General features: G+C 37.9%; 1 protein-coding gene and 1 non-coding gene across 2 annotated transcripts in view; one reads left to right on the plus strand and one right to left on the minus strand.

Moving 5' to 3' along the window:
* Positions 1 to 17,051, plus strand: part of Lrba (LPS responsive beige-like anchor protein) — a 443,207-nt gene that overhangs the window by 22,504 nt on the left and 403,652 nt on the right.
* On the minus strand, positions 4,028 to 4,153 carry LOC122127272. Its single transcript, XR_006151109.1, has one exon. It is a non-coding gene; the product is annotated as a small nucleolar RNA SNORA24 (small nucleolar RNA).

Below are 17,051 nucleotides of genomic sequence, written 5' to 3' on the forward strand. Positions count from 1 at the left end.
ACAAGGTCTGATCTGACAGGATAGCACCTGAATGTTTTGCATGGGGATTCAAACAATGCATTATACACTTCCATGTTTTTATGGAGATAATTATTTATGTGCCACGCAATTCAGTGACATTTATTCGTTTTGATGGTCCTGGGGCTGAACTCAGGGTACTATTCCTGAGCTTCTATTTCTCAGTGCTAGCATTCTATTACTTGAGCTGCAACACCACTTCTGGCTTTTTTGTTGCTAAATTGGAGATAAGCGTCTCTTTCTGGGGTGGCTTTGAACCTTGATCTTCAGATCTCAGCCTCCTGAATAGCTAGGATTGCAGGAGTAAGCCATCAATGCCTGGTGCTTTAAGGGTGTTTTTTATTATATTCGTAATAAGACTATCACCACTATCTAATTTCAAAATATTTCCGTCATTTCCACAACAGAAATCCTGTACCTGCCCTAGGTACTCATTTCCTATTCCTGACTTTTCCTAGCACCTGGTATCCATTAACCTACTTTCAGTCTCTATTATTACTCACATTTAATGTTATTTAATTTCTTGCTTTGAGGATTGAACTCAAGAGTTTGTGCATGTTAGGCAAGTGCTCTACCACTCAGCTACATCCCTGGCCCTTTAACATTTAACTTTTGAACATGGTTGTCTGAGTTTCTTTCCTTAGTACACATGAATAAATGAGGATTCTAAGTGCCTCTCAGGTGTGGTGGCATGTACCTTTAGTCCCAGCTGCTTGAGAGACTGAGGGAAGAGGAGCATTGAAGTTTAAGGACAGCGTGGGCAACATAGTGAAGGCATGTGTTTTAAAAAAAGTAAGTAAATAAATCAATAAACGAGAGGCAGAATGCTTTAAACTGGTTTAATGATAGCTAATGAGAACTGATAGCTGAAAATATAATAGTATGTAGGAAGTGGAGTAAATAAAATATGTAATGTTTCATTATAAAAAATAATAATATCACTAATGATGTAATACTAGCTACTCAGGAGGCTGAGATCTGAGGATTGTTGTTCAGAGTCAGCCTAGGCAGGAAAGTCCATGAGATTCTTATCTCTAATTAACCACCAGAAACCTGGAAGTGGTGCTGTGGCTCAAGTGGTAGAGTGCTTGCCTTGAACTGAAGAGCTAAGGACAGCACCCAGGCCCAGAGTTCAAGCCCCGTGACTGACAAAAAAATAAAATAAAAATAAAAAAATTAAAAAGATATATATAACTAATGAATGAATTTGTCTTACTCAGAAAAATTTATATTTAAAAGTATAGCATTTCATTTTTTTTACAGAATAATGATATAACTGATGAGTAAATGTGTTCTGCTCAGAAAAAGGGGTGTGTGTGTGTTTGTGTGTGTGTGTGTGTGTGTGTGTGTGTGTGTGTGTGTGTAAAGAACCTAGAGAATTACTCATTTTCTATTAGAAAATACATGAGTGAAGATTTGAAAATAAAGGCCAAATACAAGTTGAGCTTTTTTTTTTTTTGTTGGTCATGTGGCTTGAACTCTGGGCTTGGGCACTGTCCTTGCACTCTTCAGCTCAAGGTGAGCACTCTACCACTTGAGCCACAGCACCACTTCCGGTTTTCTACTGGTGTATTAGGGATAAGATCTCCAATAAGATCTCCGGACTTTCCTGCCCGGGCTGGCTTTGAACCTCGATGCTCAGATCTCAGCCTCCCCAGTAGCTAGGATTACAGGTGTGAGCCACTGGTACCTGGCTAATTTTGTTTTAAATAAAAAAGATAGATAGACTTGTGTGGCATCTTGTGGCGACCTGGAGGAGGTAATAATAACTTCATGTTTCCTTACTATATTGTTGTTGCCAGTACTGGGAATTGAACTCTGGGCACTGTCCCTGAGCTTTTTTTGCTCAAGGTTAGCACTTGACCACTTGAGCCACAGTGCCACTTCCAGCTTTTTCTGTGTATGTGGTACTGAGGAATGTAACATGTTTAATTTTTACCTTCAAATAACTGTACAAAAAGGTTTCAAAAGCCAGGTGCTGGTGGCTCATGCCTGTAATCCTAGCTACTCAGGAGGTTGAGCTGTGAGGATCAAGGTTCAAAGCCAGCCTGGGTAGGAATGTCCATGAAACTCATCTCTAATTAACTACAAGAAAACTGGAAGTGGCTTTGTGGCTCAAAGTGGTAGGGCACTAGCCTTGAGCAAAAGAGCTGAGGGACAGTGGGACAGTGATCAGGCCCAGAGTTCCAGCCCCATGACTGATGACCAAAAAAAAAGGTTTCAATTTAACATGTCCATTTATATGTACAACGCTTTTTTTTTTTTTTGCCAGTCCTGGGGCTTGAACACAGGGCCTGGGCACTGTCAATAAACTTCTTTTGCTCAAGGATAGCTCTCTACCACTTGAGCACAGCACCACTTTTAGCTTTTTCTGTTTATGTGGTACTGAGGAATCAAACCCCAGGGCTTCATACATGCTAGGCAAGCACTCTACCACTGAGTCACCTTCCCAGCCCCTACAATGCATCTTGATCAGTGTCACCCCTTCCGTCATGCTTCCTAAAGTTCAGATGGTTTAAAATAATATATTAATAATAATTTTGTGATAGATCATAGCTTTTAAATGATAGAGGCTTGAGCTGGGTACCACTAGCTCACACTTACAATCCTATTTAAGAGACTGAGAACTGAGGATTGCAGTTTGAAGCCACCTTGGGCAGGAAAGTCAGCAAAGACCCTTATCTCCAATTAAACACCAAAAAGCTGGATGTGGATCTGTGACCAAGGGTACAGTGCTAGCCTTGCACACAAAAAGCTCAGGTATAGTGCCCAGGTCCTGACTTCAAACACACGCAAAAGCATTAAGGGGCTTGAATTACCCTGTCATAGCCACTGGTAGATGTATACTGTGTTTTTTGTTTGTTTTGTTTTGTTCTGTTTTGTTAGGATCTGGCTATATATCCCAGGCTTGTCTTGAACTTACGATGTTGAAGCTGCAGCTTGAAAGTTTTTAGTTTTTACTGTAACAATTTAGTAAACAATTTGTGCTGCATAATGAATTAACCTACATTGAGAGGCTTAAAGTAACACATGGAATCTTATACATTCCAGTATCAGGCCAAAGTTCAGAATCTGGTCATGTACCTCAGGTCCGGGTGTTCTGTAGTCCTGTCACATACCATTGTGTACTAGCATTGAATAAGCCTTACATCACCTTGATATTCTGAAAGGAAAATGCACAAGGACGTCATTGGTCTGCAGTAGTTCTAAGATCTGAGGGTTCATTGGTTACATCTCAAGCTGGGAATAATTCTTGGTTCTGCCATTAGAGTTGCCTTCCTTTATTCCCCTCCCTCCTATCGCCATCTCCCACCTGAGTGTCAAAGTGGATGAACCTACAAGTTTCTGCATACATACTTACCTCTTATTTTTAAACTAGATTTTATATTTTAAGATTTTTTTTTAGAGTCACAGAGAAATTCTACCAGCATCCCCCCAGAATGGTACATTTGTTAATGTGCTACATGTCATTATCACCTAGAGTTCCTAGTGTACACGCTACTTCACTCTTGGTGATGCACATTAGATTTGGGCAGATATGTAACGATAGGTGTCTAACCATTATAGTATGTAGGTAGTTTGACTTTCCTAACCCTCTCCTTCCAGCTCCCTTAGCAACCACTGATTGTCTACTGTCTTTTGAGTTTTGCCTTTTCTAGAATTTCTTATATTTGGATTCATGTAGAATATAGCCTTTCACACTAGCTTCTTTCATCTAATAGAATACATTTACAGGCTGGGAAAGTGGCTCAGTGGGAGAGTGCTTGCCTTGCATGCATGAGGCCCTAGGTTCGATTCCTCAGGACCACATAAGCAGAAAAATAATGGAGCTGTGGCTCAAGTGGTAGAGTGCTAGCCTTGAGCTGAAGAGCTGAGTGGCAGCGCCCACGCCCAGAGTTCAGGCCCCACCACTGACCAAAAAAAGAGTTGTTCCATAGCAGAATACATTTACATTTCTTCAGTGTCTTTTTGTGACTCAGGTAATTTTTCTTTTCTTTTCTTTTTTTTTGAATGTTCCTTTTGCAAGTCAGAATTTGCAATAAAATGGTGACAGCTTTGCCAATCAACAAGAATCATGCTCTTCCATGGCTAGGAAGGGAGACTGCCACGGCTGACAGGTCCTATAGACTTAGATACTTTTTCATATTATTATTATTATTTTTTAACATAAAGGAACTAAGTAATAGCCTGCCTGGTAAAAAAGTCACATGTAGGCTGGGCGCTGGTGGCTCACGCTATAATTTTAGCTACTCAGGAGGCTGAGATCTAAGGATTGCGGTTCAAATCCAGCCCAGGTAGGAGAGTCTGTAGGACTCCTATCTCCCATTAATTACTTGGAAACTGAAAGTGGTGCTGTGGCTCAAGTGGTAGAGTGTTAACCTTGAGCTGAAGAGCTCAGGGACAGCACCCAGGTCCAGAGTTCAAGCCCTATGACTGACCAAATAGATAAAAAAGTCACATGCATATTTTAGACATCTTTTTATCTCACGTATTGTCATATAGTTACTAGGACAGACTTATTAGAAGTTTGTACTCTATATTGTATAAATTAATGATTTTATATACTTAGCTGCTTTTGAAATAGTATAGAGCAAGAATTTTAGGTTTGATCAAATTATTGATATATATTTTTGCATGACAATTTTTGTCCTTTAATTTGCTTTTTTAACAGTATAAAACACTTGATAAAACTATTAGCTTACAGAAAGTGAGTCCATGTAATCGGAACCAAGGGAGAATGTGACACTGAAGTGCTTCAGAGAGGGTGTGTTGCTGTTGGATGAAATTTCAGGTGGGAAATACCTACATTGTTTGGTATCAGGTAGTCAGTTTAGTGCACTTGAACGTTTTATTTTATGTGAGGAGACAGAGAAGCTAGCAAAGGTGACATGAGTCTTAAAAGTACTTGTTTTTAATTAAATGTTTTTAAGTGTGCAACATTAGAGGAAATGTGAGTTTTTTTTTAAAATGGAATTTTTTCTGACTTTAAAAATGAAAGCTCTTTTATTTTTTTTTGTGGTGCTGAAGATTGAACCCAGATCCTGGGTTCAACACCTGCTGGGCAGGTGTTTTGCTATTGGTCTGTATCGTCAGTCCCTGCCAATCCCTAATAATGGACAGTCCAGTAGTGATAATGAAAAAGGATTGCCAAAATCTGTTGCCAAAAAGTTGCCAAATCTGTCTAAAAGTCTGGTTTATCTTGATCAACACTGCTATGTATCATTTTATTTTTTCCCTTAGTTTGACAGTTTATGTCTATTTAACTCTCCTATACTTTCGATAGTCACTGAGAATCAGTTTATTTTGCTTAGTTTAATATTTGTTGAAGCTATTTGAATAGTGACTGAACTATCACTTTTTTTTTTTTTTTTGGTTGGTTGTGGGGCTTGAACTTAGGGCTGGGGCAATGTCCCTGAGCCTGTTTGTGTTCAAGGCTAGTGCTCTACGACTTGAGCCATAGCGTTACTTCCAGGGTTTTAGTGGTTAATTGGAGGTAAGAATCGCATAGGTTTTTTTCCTGCCTAGGCTGACTTAGAACTTTGATTCTCAGATCTCAGCCTCCTGAGTAACTAGGATTACAGGCATGAGCCACTGACGCCAGTTATCACTCTATTTTTAAAGAAATTGTTGTACCAATCCTTTATTTAAACGCTTGGCTTCTTAAGGTTATTGAAAACGCTCATTGTATACACATTATTTCAAATATCAATGAGATGGTGCTCCTTAGTTTCATTATTATAGTATTGAGTCGTATGAAGGTGCTCACAGGGGAATCTGTAAATAACTTATGCTGTAGATTTTTAGTTTTTTGTTTTTTTTTCTTCAGGAGTCATGGTATGAAAGTACATGATGCTAGCACGATAATCCACTTCTCCATCTTGGTCTGATCACATTCATGTGTGTCTTCCTTCATCTCTCATTGACTAATAGAATATATTGATTTGCTTTAAGTTTTCAAATGATAATCCGCTAAATGAATTTCCATTTTGACTGCCTTTCAATAAGTTTCTACTTATGTCATTTATTTATTTATTTAGTTGTGGTACTGAGGATTGAAGCCAATATCTCATACTTGCTATAAGCAGGTGCTTTGTCATCGAGCCACACCGGTAGTTGCATATATCTGTTTTTTTTTTTTTTTTGTTTTTTGGGTCCGGTCATGGGGCCTGAACTCTGGGCCTGGGCACTGCCCCTCAGCTCTTCAGCTCAAGGCTAGCGCTCTACCACTTGAGCCACAGCGCCACTTCTGGCTTTTTTCTTTTTGCTTATATGGTGCTGAGGAATCGAACCCAGGGCCTCAGGCATGCAAGGTAAGCGCTCTACCACTGAGCCACCTTCCCAGCCCCACATTGGTCTTTTTTTAAAGTAAGTTTTTTATTGTGAAAATACTGTACAGAGTGAACATTGCTCTTTGAAGGTAACTGAAATATGTAAGATGGGTATACATCAAAAATTTTCCAAGAATCTCTGCAAAAAACAAGTAGGCTGTATATTTAGTGAAGATTGAAAGTTAGTAGTTCGCAAAAACGGAATCCAATTTTGATGGAATTAGTGCTTTAATGTAGGTATTTTAAGATCAGAAATTAACCAGTCTTTATATAAATAAATTTCATTATAAAGTAAATAACTTGGAAGCACCAAACAAAAATAAACGTATAACCAAAAGGCAAATGAACTTGAAACTACTTCCTAGGTTAAGAAATAGAATTTTGCTAAGTATCTTATAATCCAATTTCAACTCTTGCCTCCAACTATGATGTCTTAGCTTTTGTAGTAATTCCTTCCCTATCTTTATAGTACACCACCCAAGAACATATCCTTAGTGTATAATTTAATATTATTTAATATTTTAATGTGTTTTAAGTCTCCTATAAGTTTATCCATTGAGCAACCTGAACCTTTTGGCCTTTAGTTTTCCAGTCGTGATTTTGATGATTGCATTTCCTTGATGTAGTTAAACTGTTCTCTGTATTTCTTGCATTTGGATAGCACAAAGTAGAGGCTGTCAGACTCAGCCTTTCATACCTGTGGTTAGCCTCTAGGTGGTGCTGTGTTCTTTCATCAGGAGGCAATTATGAAGTACTATCTCTAGTGTAACCTGCTGTGGATGCTTCCTTTCTAGGCTCATTACTTCTCTTGGATCTGAAAAATGGTCCTATATATATATATATATTTATATATATATATATATATGCACACACATGTAAGTATATACATATAAATGTATATATGTGTGTATGTGTTTGTATGGGGGGGAGGAAGTTACATGTTTGTGTGTAGCATTAACTAAGATATTTCCATGAAGAGATGTTTCTCTCCTGTATTTGGTTACCTAGTAGATCAGTTACTATTGGACACTTACATGAGTGTCAGGATAAATGCTCAGGTCCTTCCTTTTATTTACTAATTTTCAAAATAATGGATATTTTCCTTCTTAAAATCCTTAATCCTGTAGTAGAGGCTAGTTGTTCTTTAAATTTTGAAACACTACAAATGAATGTATTTTGATTCAATTGATTACAATGAGCACTTTAAAAATATAATTTTATTGTTATTATTAAGGTATTTACAGAGGGGTTACCATTTCATAAGTCGGTAATTAGTACATTTCTTTTTGGATAATGTCACCCTTTCACTTTCTTTGAATCTTAAATTGATTTATCTTTGGTCCACAGGGTTCTATTAAGGTTGGTTCCTGAATCTTTTTGGTACAACCCTACTTGTCTTGATTATATTCCTATTATTTTGTATGATAAGATGTTACAGTTTCATCTTTTCAATTTTAGCTTTAGACCTTGAATTAGCTATTTATTTCTGCAAGAACTCCTGACTTTCTTTAGTCAGAAGTGGAATTTTAAACCATAATCCAGGTACTAGGCCTGCTCATTACTACCCTGTTCGTCATTATCATGCATATGCCTTTTCAGGTGCTAGAACTACACATATACACAGATATCACATATGTATGCTTTGCAGTGTGGCTTTTGTGTGTATATATGTAATATGCATATATTTTATGTACACATATATGAGGATAAAATACCTTATTAGGTCATAGTGATACTTTCATTAAGTTTGATGTCAATTATGAGAGTTTTAGAAATGCCTTTATTCAGGTTGAGGAATTTCCTTCTATTCCTAGCTTATGTGTTTTTAGCATGAAAGGGTGTTAGATTTTTTTTTTTTTTGTCGGTCATGGAACTTGAACTCTGGGCCTGGGTGTTGTCCTTCAGCTCTTCAGCTCAAGACATGCGTTCTGCCACTTGAGCCATAGCGCCACTTCTGGTTTTCTGGTGGTTAATTGGAAATAAGAGTCTCATGGACTTTTCCTACCTGTTCTGGCTTTGAATTGCGGTCCTCAGATCTCAGCCTCCTGAGTAGTGAGGATTACAGGCGTGAGCCAACAACGCCCTGCAGGGTGTTAGATTTTAACAAATGTTTTTTTTTGTGTTTATTGACATAATTACTTTTTTCTTTTTAGACCGCTCATATAGTATACCCTATTTATTAATTTTTGGATGTTAAATTAGTATTTCTGCATAAATTCCTTTAGCTCATGCTGGTCCTGGAGCTTGAACTCAGAGTCTGGGCACGATCTTTGAATCTGTCTGTGCTCAAGGCTAGTTACTACTTGATCCACAGCCCCACTTTTGCCGTTTTCTGTGTATGTGGTACTGAGGAATTGAACCCAGGGCTTCATGCATGCTAGGCAAGCACTCCATCACTAAGCCACATTCCCAGCTTGTAAAGTTATTGTTTTTTTTGTATGTTGATGGATTTGGTTTGCCAAATTTTTTTTTTGAGAATTTTTGTTTTTATTTATAGGAAATACTGATCTGTGGTTTTCTTCTTTGTGATATCTTTATATAAGAGTAATATTGGGGGCTTGAAAGGTGGCTCAGTGGTAGAGTGCTTGCCATGCATGCTTGAGGCCCTGGGTTCCATTCCTCAGCACCGCATAAGCAGAAAAAGCCAGAAATGGCTCTGTGGCTCAAGTGGTAGAGCACTAGCCTTGAGCTGATCACTGAGGGACAGCTCCCAGGCCCAGAGTACAGGCCCCACGACCGACCAAAAAAAAAAAAAAAGTAATAGTGATCTCAGAATGTGGTGGGAGTGTTCTCTTCAGTGTTTTGGAAGAGTTTATGATGAATTGTATTAATGTATCTCTAAATGATTTGTAGAATTCACCCGTGAAGCCATTTGGGCTTTTCTTTGTAAGCTGACCCAATTTTAATTTAGTTATCATACTATTTTGTAAGTTAGGATTTTCCAGACAGATTAGATTATCAGAATCATGTGTAACTCCGTTGGAGAGAATATTTTTTTTAGGTGTAGGCACTTACCAATGCTCAAGTGATGTGAACTTTGCTTATATAAAAACCATTGAATGACATAGTATAAAAAGAATTGTACTATTTATCTGACTTATATGAGTGTAACCCCTTTGTATATCACCTTTATAATAACAATAAAATTAAAAGAATAAAAATAGAAAACCATTGGGAAGCAATGGAAGACACATGAGGGTGATGAGGAAGGCGAAGAGGCAGGAAATAGAGCAGGAGCAGACAGGAAATGTACTTCAACTAATGGTTGATGGGCATATACTCAGGGTACAAGATATCTATGAAGGAAATGAGATTGGGACAAGGCTGGGGCTTCTCCAGTAGAACAGGGCCTCTTCTCTGAGAGGAAGACAGATTCACACAGTACGATCTATATACCTAATTTTAAGACATGTACACTCCAAATTCAGGGTATTCAGACATCAGGAACTAGAGACAGATGTGGAGAACTAGGCATAATGTGGCATGATAGGGGAGAAAACAATGAAAGAAGAGAGACTTTCAGACAGGATAAAGAGTAAGTGCTCTTACCACTGGAGCCACAGTACCACTTCTGGCCTTTTCTGTTTATGTAGTACTGAGGAATTTAACCCAAGGCTTCATGTGCGCTAGGCAAGCACTACCTCTAAGCCACGTTCCCAGCCTGCTTCCCTCCCTCCCTCCCTCCTCTCTCTCTCTCTCTTTCTTTCTCTCTCTTTCTCCTTCTTTCCTTCTTCCCTCCCTCCCTCCCTCCCTCCCTCCCTGCCTCCCTCCCTCTCTACCTCCCTCCCTCCCTCCTCTCTCTCTCTTTCTTTCTTTCTTTCTTTTTCTTTCTTTCTCTCTCTTTCTCCTTTTTCCTTCTTCCCTCCCTCCCTGCCTCCCTCCCTGCCTCCCTCCCTCTCTACCTCTCTCCCTCTTTCTTTCTTTCTCTCCCTTTTTCTTCTCTTCTTCTTTGTCTTCTCTCTTTCCCTCCCTCCCTGCCTCCCTCCCTCCCTCCCTCCCTTCTTCCCTTCCTTCCTTCTTTCCTTCCTTCCTTCCTTCCTTTTTTATTATTGTGAAAATACCATATAGAGGGGTTACAGTTACATGGGCAAGATAGTGAGTATATTTCTTATCAAGCATTGTTGCCTCCTCCTTTGTTTCCCCTTACCATCCCTTCCCTTCTCCACCCCTACTCCCCACCCCCCTACCACTCCTCCCCAACTCCCATCCCCACCCGCCAAAGTTGTAAAGTACTTGTACATCTCATTGTTGTAATGGGTCCACCTGTATCCCTATTTAAACAGTTTGTTTTTTCCTTTCCCCTCCACAAATTATATCAACTTCAAATACAGTGAAAGCAGAGCTTATACCCTGGGGGAGGTACATACAAAGCAACAAAGAAATCATCTTATAAATATGTTGGAAACAGTCACAAGAAAGAAAAAAAAATTTGAATCCTTATTTTGGGGTGCATTTCATCTAACATCAACTTATCTGACCTTTCTGCTTGTCTCAGACATATACTAGTTATTGCAAATAAGGGAAACCATGGGACCTATATTTCTTTGGGCCTGGCTTACTTCACTTAATATAATTTTTTCCAAGTCTTTCCATTTCCTAACAAATGGGGCAATGTCATTCTTTCTGATGGAGGCACAGAATTCCATTGTGTATATATACCACATTTTCTTGATCCATTCATCTACTGAGGGGCATCTGGGTTGGTTCCATATCTTAGCTATGGTAAATAATGCTGCAATAAACATAGTTGTGCTGGTAGCTTTAGTGTGGTCTTGTTTGTGATCATTTGGGTAAATTCCCAAAAGTGGGATTGCTGGGTCATAGGGGAGCTCTATGTGGAGTCTTTTGGGGAACCTCCATACTGCTTTCCAAAGTGGTTGAACAAGTTTACACTCCCACCAACAATGCAGTAAGGTTCCCTTCTGTCCACATCCCCTCCAGCATCTGTTGCTATTAGACTTTCTTTCTTTCTTTCTTTCTTCCTTTCTTTCTTTCTTTCTTTCTTTCTTTCTTTCTTTCTTTCTTTCTTTCTTTCTTTCTTTCTTTCTTTCTTTCTTTCTTTCTTTCTTTCTTTCTTTCTTTCTTTCTTTCTTTCTTTTTCTTTCTTTCTCTCTCTTTCTCCTTCTTTCCTTCTTCCCTCCCTCCCTCCCTCCCTGCCTCCCTCCCTCTCTACCTCTCTCCCTCTCTCTTTCTTTCTTTCTTTGTTTTTTATTGTGAAAATACTGTACAAGAGGGGTTACAGTTACATGAGCAAGCTAATGAGTACATTTCTTATCAAGCATTGTTGCCTCCTCCTTTGTTTTTCCCCTACCATCCTTTCCCTCCCACCTCTTTAACCACACTCCCCACCCCCCCCAAATTGTAAAGTTTGTTTTTCGACATAGTCTTTTTGTTTTTGGTCGGTCGTGGAGCTTGAACTCTGGGCTTGGGTGCTGTCCCTGCGCTCTTCAGCTCAAGGCGAGCGCTCTACCGCTTGAGCCACAGTACTACTTCCAGTTTTCTAGTGGTTTATTGGAGATAAGAGTCTCATGGACTTTCCTGCCTGGGCTGGCTTTGAACCATGATCCTCAGATCTCAGCCTTCTAAGTAGCTAGGATTACAGGCGTGAGCCACTGGCGCCCGGCTTCAACATAGTCTTGTACATCTCAGTGCAGTGGGTCAACCTGTATCCCTATTTAAACAATTTGTTTTTTCCCTTCCTTTCCTCAAATCATACCAACATCAAATACAGTGAAAACAGGGGTTATACATGGCTATAATCAAGAACTCTAATGACAACAGATGCTGGAGGGGATGTGGCCAGAAGGGAACCCCACTGCATTGTTGGTGGGAGTGTAAACTTGTTCAGCCACTTTGGAAAGTAGTATGGAGGTTCCTCAAAAGACTCCACATAGAGCTCCCCTATGACCCAGCAATCCCACTTTTGGGAATTTACTCGAATGACCACAAACAAGACCATACTAAAGCTACCAGCACAACTATGTTTATCGCAGCATTATTTATCTTTCTTTCTTGTCTCATCTCACTATGTAGCCATGTTTGGCCTTAAACTTGTGATCCTTGTAGCTGAGCCTCCTAGATGCCTGGATTGCAGTACTACCATGTCAGGCTAGTTGCTTTACTATTATTATTTTCTTAAACAATGCATGTTTTTTGAAAAAAAATACAAAATAAAAATTAAAGATTGATCTCTCTAGCTGTTGTTAGCAGTTTATTGTGAACCTTGTAGAAACATACATATACTCATTCTAGAAACTTATATCTCTGCCTCTAAGTGCCTCTTTCTCTATCTTCATATACATACATAACACACTTAAAAAAATTTACTTATGTATTATCTGGATCAGTGCTTTCTAATATGGCCAATAGTGCTGGCTATGTGGGAGTATCTTTGGCTGTATCAATGATTTGGGTTAGGAGTAGACCACTAGTGTTCTAGGGTAGGGATGCTAAGAACGCTATAAGGAAATACACGGCAAGGTACTATGAGTTGTGTGCTCCCGTACTTAAACTTTAACTGCATTTTCTGTATCAACACAAACTGTTTTTGAGTATTTTTAATATATACTGATTCCCTGGGCTATAAGTAGGCTTTATATTAAAAGAAATTAGGGAAATGTGTACTTTGTTTTATTGGATTTTGTCAAGAATTAAAAATCATGTCCTGGGCTAGGGGTGTGGCTTAAGCAGTAGAGTGTCATCTTAGTAATTGCTAGGCCTTGAGTACTGCCAAAAAAAATCATGTTTTGTTGGAATATGATAGTGTATGAGTGTCTAGTATACTCTGAATTACTTTGTGTTAAAGTTGTCATATACACTGATATTTTCTGTAGGCATAGAGGATCTAACTACTTTTCTTTCTTTTCTTTGTTGGTGCCAATCCTGGGGTTTAAACTCAGATAACTGGGTGCTTTCCTTGAGCTTGTTTCTGAAAGCTAATGCTCTACCACTTTAACCACAGCTCTACTTCAGACTTTTTCCTTTTTTTTGGTGATTAATCGAAGATAAGAGACAGATTTTTATGCCTAGGTTAATTTTGAACTGTGATCTTCAGATCTCAGCCTCTTGAGTAGTTTAGATTATAATCATGAACCACTAGCACCTGGCTTCCAGTTTCTGACTTACTTAAACAGCAAAATTTAGCCAGAGTAGAAATGCTTTTGCAGATTAGAATAGAGTGTTATAAAATATTTTTCTTTTGTAAAAAGCAGGCTCTTCAAATGAAAAAAAAAAAGCAGGCTGTTCATTTCACAGACTGTTAAAAATCTATGAATAAAAATGAAATACTTTGTGAAATAATTGCTACCATACATAATCCAACTACTTCTTTGCTTTTGCAATTACTCTCTCATTTTTCAGTTGAAAGAGATAGTAGCTTAAGCAGCAGGATAGATCACAAAGAGCAGCTGTGAAGGCCAAGCGAGTTCTGTATCCAGAGCCTGGAGTCAGGGAGTTGATATTACCAGGATGTTTTCCCATCGTTCATGGCACTCATAAGTTTTCTGTGTCTACATTTCACAGAAAGTATCTGCTGGAAGCCTTCAGCCATTTTTTTCTAGCTCTTGACCCAACCCTACTTTTCTAATTTCCAATTAAAAGAAAAAAATTGATTTTTGTTGAACTGACTGCTTCACATTCTTACTCCTGGACTATTCACTGTGACAAGGAGAATGGGAAGCGTATGTGCCAAGCTTGGCTGAAGTGACCTTTCAGTGGCCTGGGTCTGAGGTACTGTGACTTTATTCACAGATGAATGTCATGACAGGATTGGGATGAAAGAGCAAGTACGACGCAGACAGAAACACAGGTGTCTTTACAGGGGACATTTTATTACTGGGACCGCTCCTTCACATCTGATAAATTTCCTTATATCAGAATTCTGAGACGAAATTATTACAAACATGTAAAGGTCCATATTTTTGAGAGAAACAAAGATTTTTCTTTCATGTATTCTAAGTTTTCTGATTTCTCTTAAAAGGATTTTAAGTTATAAGATTGTATCTTAAAATTTAAAATAGTTTGTAATGGAGGGAGTGGTAATTAAGTAAAGTTAACATGGGTTAAAATAACAAGGATTAAATTATATCTAATGCTATGGTTTTAAAGTTATAAGCACAATCAAGCTCACACTGAAATAATTGATTTTTGTATGGAGTGTATAACAGTTTGCTATCTTCCTCATATCCTGTGGTGTTTAAGTCCACATAATGCAAGTTCAGTGGACTTGTGACTAGTTGTCAACAGTGACATATTTCTGATTTTTAAAATATGTCACTGCTATAAATCACTACTTTGCTAGATTGAACTGCAATCTATTAAAGAACATGGCAGTATTTACTGTAGATAAATGCAAATTTAAAAAGGTTCTATGTATGAAGGTTTAAATGATTTATTAGCTTTCAGTGCATGCATGAATCTGAACTTATGTAATAGATTTAGAAAATTTCATTTCCTGTTTGAAGGTTCACATTTGCATATTCTGTAATGCAAGTATCAGCTCAGTCAATGGAATACATAGTTAAACTCTTATGTGATATCAATACATACTTAGTCTTTTTTGGTATATTATATTTTGCAAACCTATTTCAGTTATAGTGGCAAAATATACCTTTTTTTTCTTTTTGGCTGGATAGTAAAAGAGAATTAAAGAGTCTGAATCTGGGGTTGAAGTCTCTATCTAATTTTAGAATTTGTGTTTTGATGAGTATCCTTGCCCTTGAATTTGGCTCTTCTTACCAGTTTGAGTTCATCTTAGTTAATAAGGCTTTTCCTTTTATTGGTAAATAATCAGGAGAACAATGAACCCCATGACAAATCCTTCTCCCTCCCCCCTTTTTTCTTTCTAGAGATAGGGTATCACTATGGCCTGGAACTCCTGGACTGAAGCCATCTTCTGCTTCACTCAGCCTCCTCAGTACTGGGATTATAGGCCTGAGATACCATGCTGGTTCTTCTACTTGGTTTTTAAGTCAAATGTTTTATTTCAAGGCGGTTATAGATTGGCATATAGTTGAAGAAATTATACAGAGAAATCCCTTGTATTCTTTATTCATTTTCTTCCAGTGGGAAACATCTTAAACTATGTAACTTGACATTAATGTAATCAAGTTATAGAAAACGCCTTATATTACATTGGAATCCCTCATTATAGCCTCATCCACTTTCCTCTTGCTATGTCCCTTCAGAACCCCTGACAACCATCAGTGCGTTTATTTCTATAATTTTGTCAGCTCGAGAATTTTATGAATGGGATCATTTAAGATTCAGGGTTTTTCAGCTAGTTCAGTACTCTGTAGATTTGTTGAAATGATTCCTTTTGATTGTTGTGTAGTGTGGTATAGATGTACTTTAGCTCAACTACTTCACTGTTGAAGGTCATCTGGGATGTTTCCATCTTCTGGCAGCTACTAACAAAGCTGCTACCAGCATTTGTTTTTGTGTGAATATAAGTTTTCATTTCTCTGGGAAAAGTGCCAGGAACTCATTTCACATGTTCAGTTTTTAAGATAAATAGTCGAACTGTGCTCTAAAGTGGCTGTGTCATTTTACATTCCCACTACACGGTGTAGAAGTGGTTTAGTTTCTCCAGGTCCTCACTCCTACTTGATGTTGTCACTGGTGGTTTCACGTTTTTCTTTTTTCTTTCTTTAGGTATTCTGAAGCTTGTGTGGTGACATCTCATTGTGTTTTAGCTTGAATTTCCCTAATGGCTAATGGTGTTGAATTTCTTTCATGTGCTTATTGGTAATTTACATATCCTCTTCAGTAAATATCTGCTTGTGTCTTTTTACTCAATTTCAAATTGCGTTGCTGTATTTAACCTTTGAATTTGACAGTTCTTTTTGTACTTTAAATATTTTTCTATCAGGTATATTTTCTCCTCGTCTGTAGTTTGTAATGGTGAGTGAAAGTTTTTAATTTTGAGGAAGCCCAGTTTGTCAATTTTTTTCTGTGGAGCTTCTCAACTCTTTACTAACCCTAAATTGTGAAAATTTTCTGTGTTTGTGTATAACTTCTATTACGTATATGTTATATATATAAAATACAATTTTTATATTTCCATTTAAACTGTGGTCCGGATTGAGTTAGTTTTGTATAAATTGGGATGCATGTTTTCCTCTGTTTATCTAATTACTCCACCACTAGGTGTTGAAAAAACTCTTCTCTTCCCTATACACCTTTGTCAAAACTCACTTGGGCCTATTTGTGTGGTTCTATTTCTGAATTTTCTGTTTCATTGATTTATGTGTCTGTCCTCCTGCCAGTTCCTCACAGTGTTGATTACTGTAGCTGTGTAATAAGTAATTCCTCCCACTGGATCTTTTTCAAGATTGTTTTTGCTGTTCTAGTTCCTTGCTTTTTTCCATATAAATCTTAATATTTTCTGTGTCTGCGAAAATCTTACTGGGTTTTTGATAGACACTGTTAAATCTATATGTGTCAATTTGGAGAAAGTTGACATCTGTACTATAAATGTCAATTTGTGCATTTAAGTCTGCTTTTATTTCTTTCATCATCACAATACTGTTTTTTAACATCTTCCTGGGCATGTTTTATTGTATATAAATATTTTACATTTTTAGCAATAGTAAATGTTGCTATGTTTAAAATTCTACATTGTCCACATGTTCAGTATTAGTAGATAAAAATATTGTCTTGTGACCCCTGTGACCTTGCTACAAGGTCAGTTCTTAACTTTCTGTC

This window comes from Dipodomys spectabilis, unplaced genomic scaffold (assembly GCF_019054845.1).
Source record: "Dipodomys spectabilis isolate Male_0828 unplaced genomic scaffold, ASM1905484v1 ptg000297l, whole genome shotgun sequence".
In the NCBI taxonomy this organism is placed as follows: Eukaryota; Metazoa; Chordata; class Mammalia; order Rodentia; family Heteromyidae; genus Dipodomys; species Dipodomys spectabilis.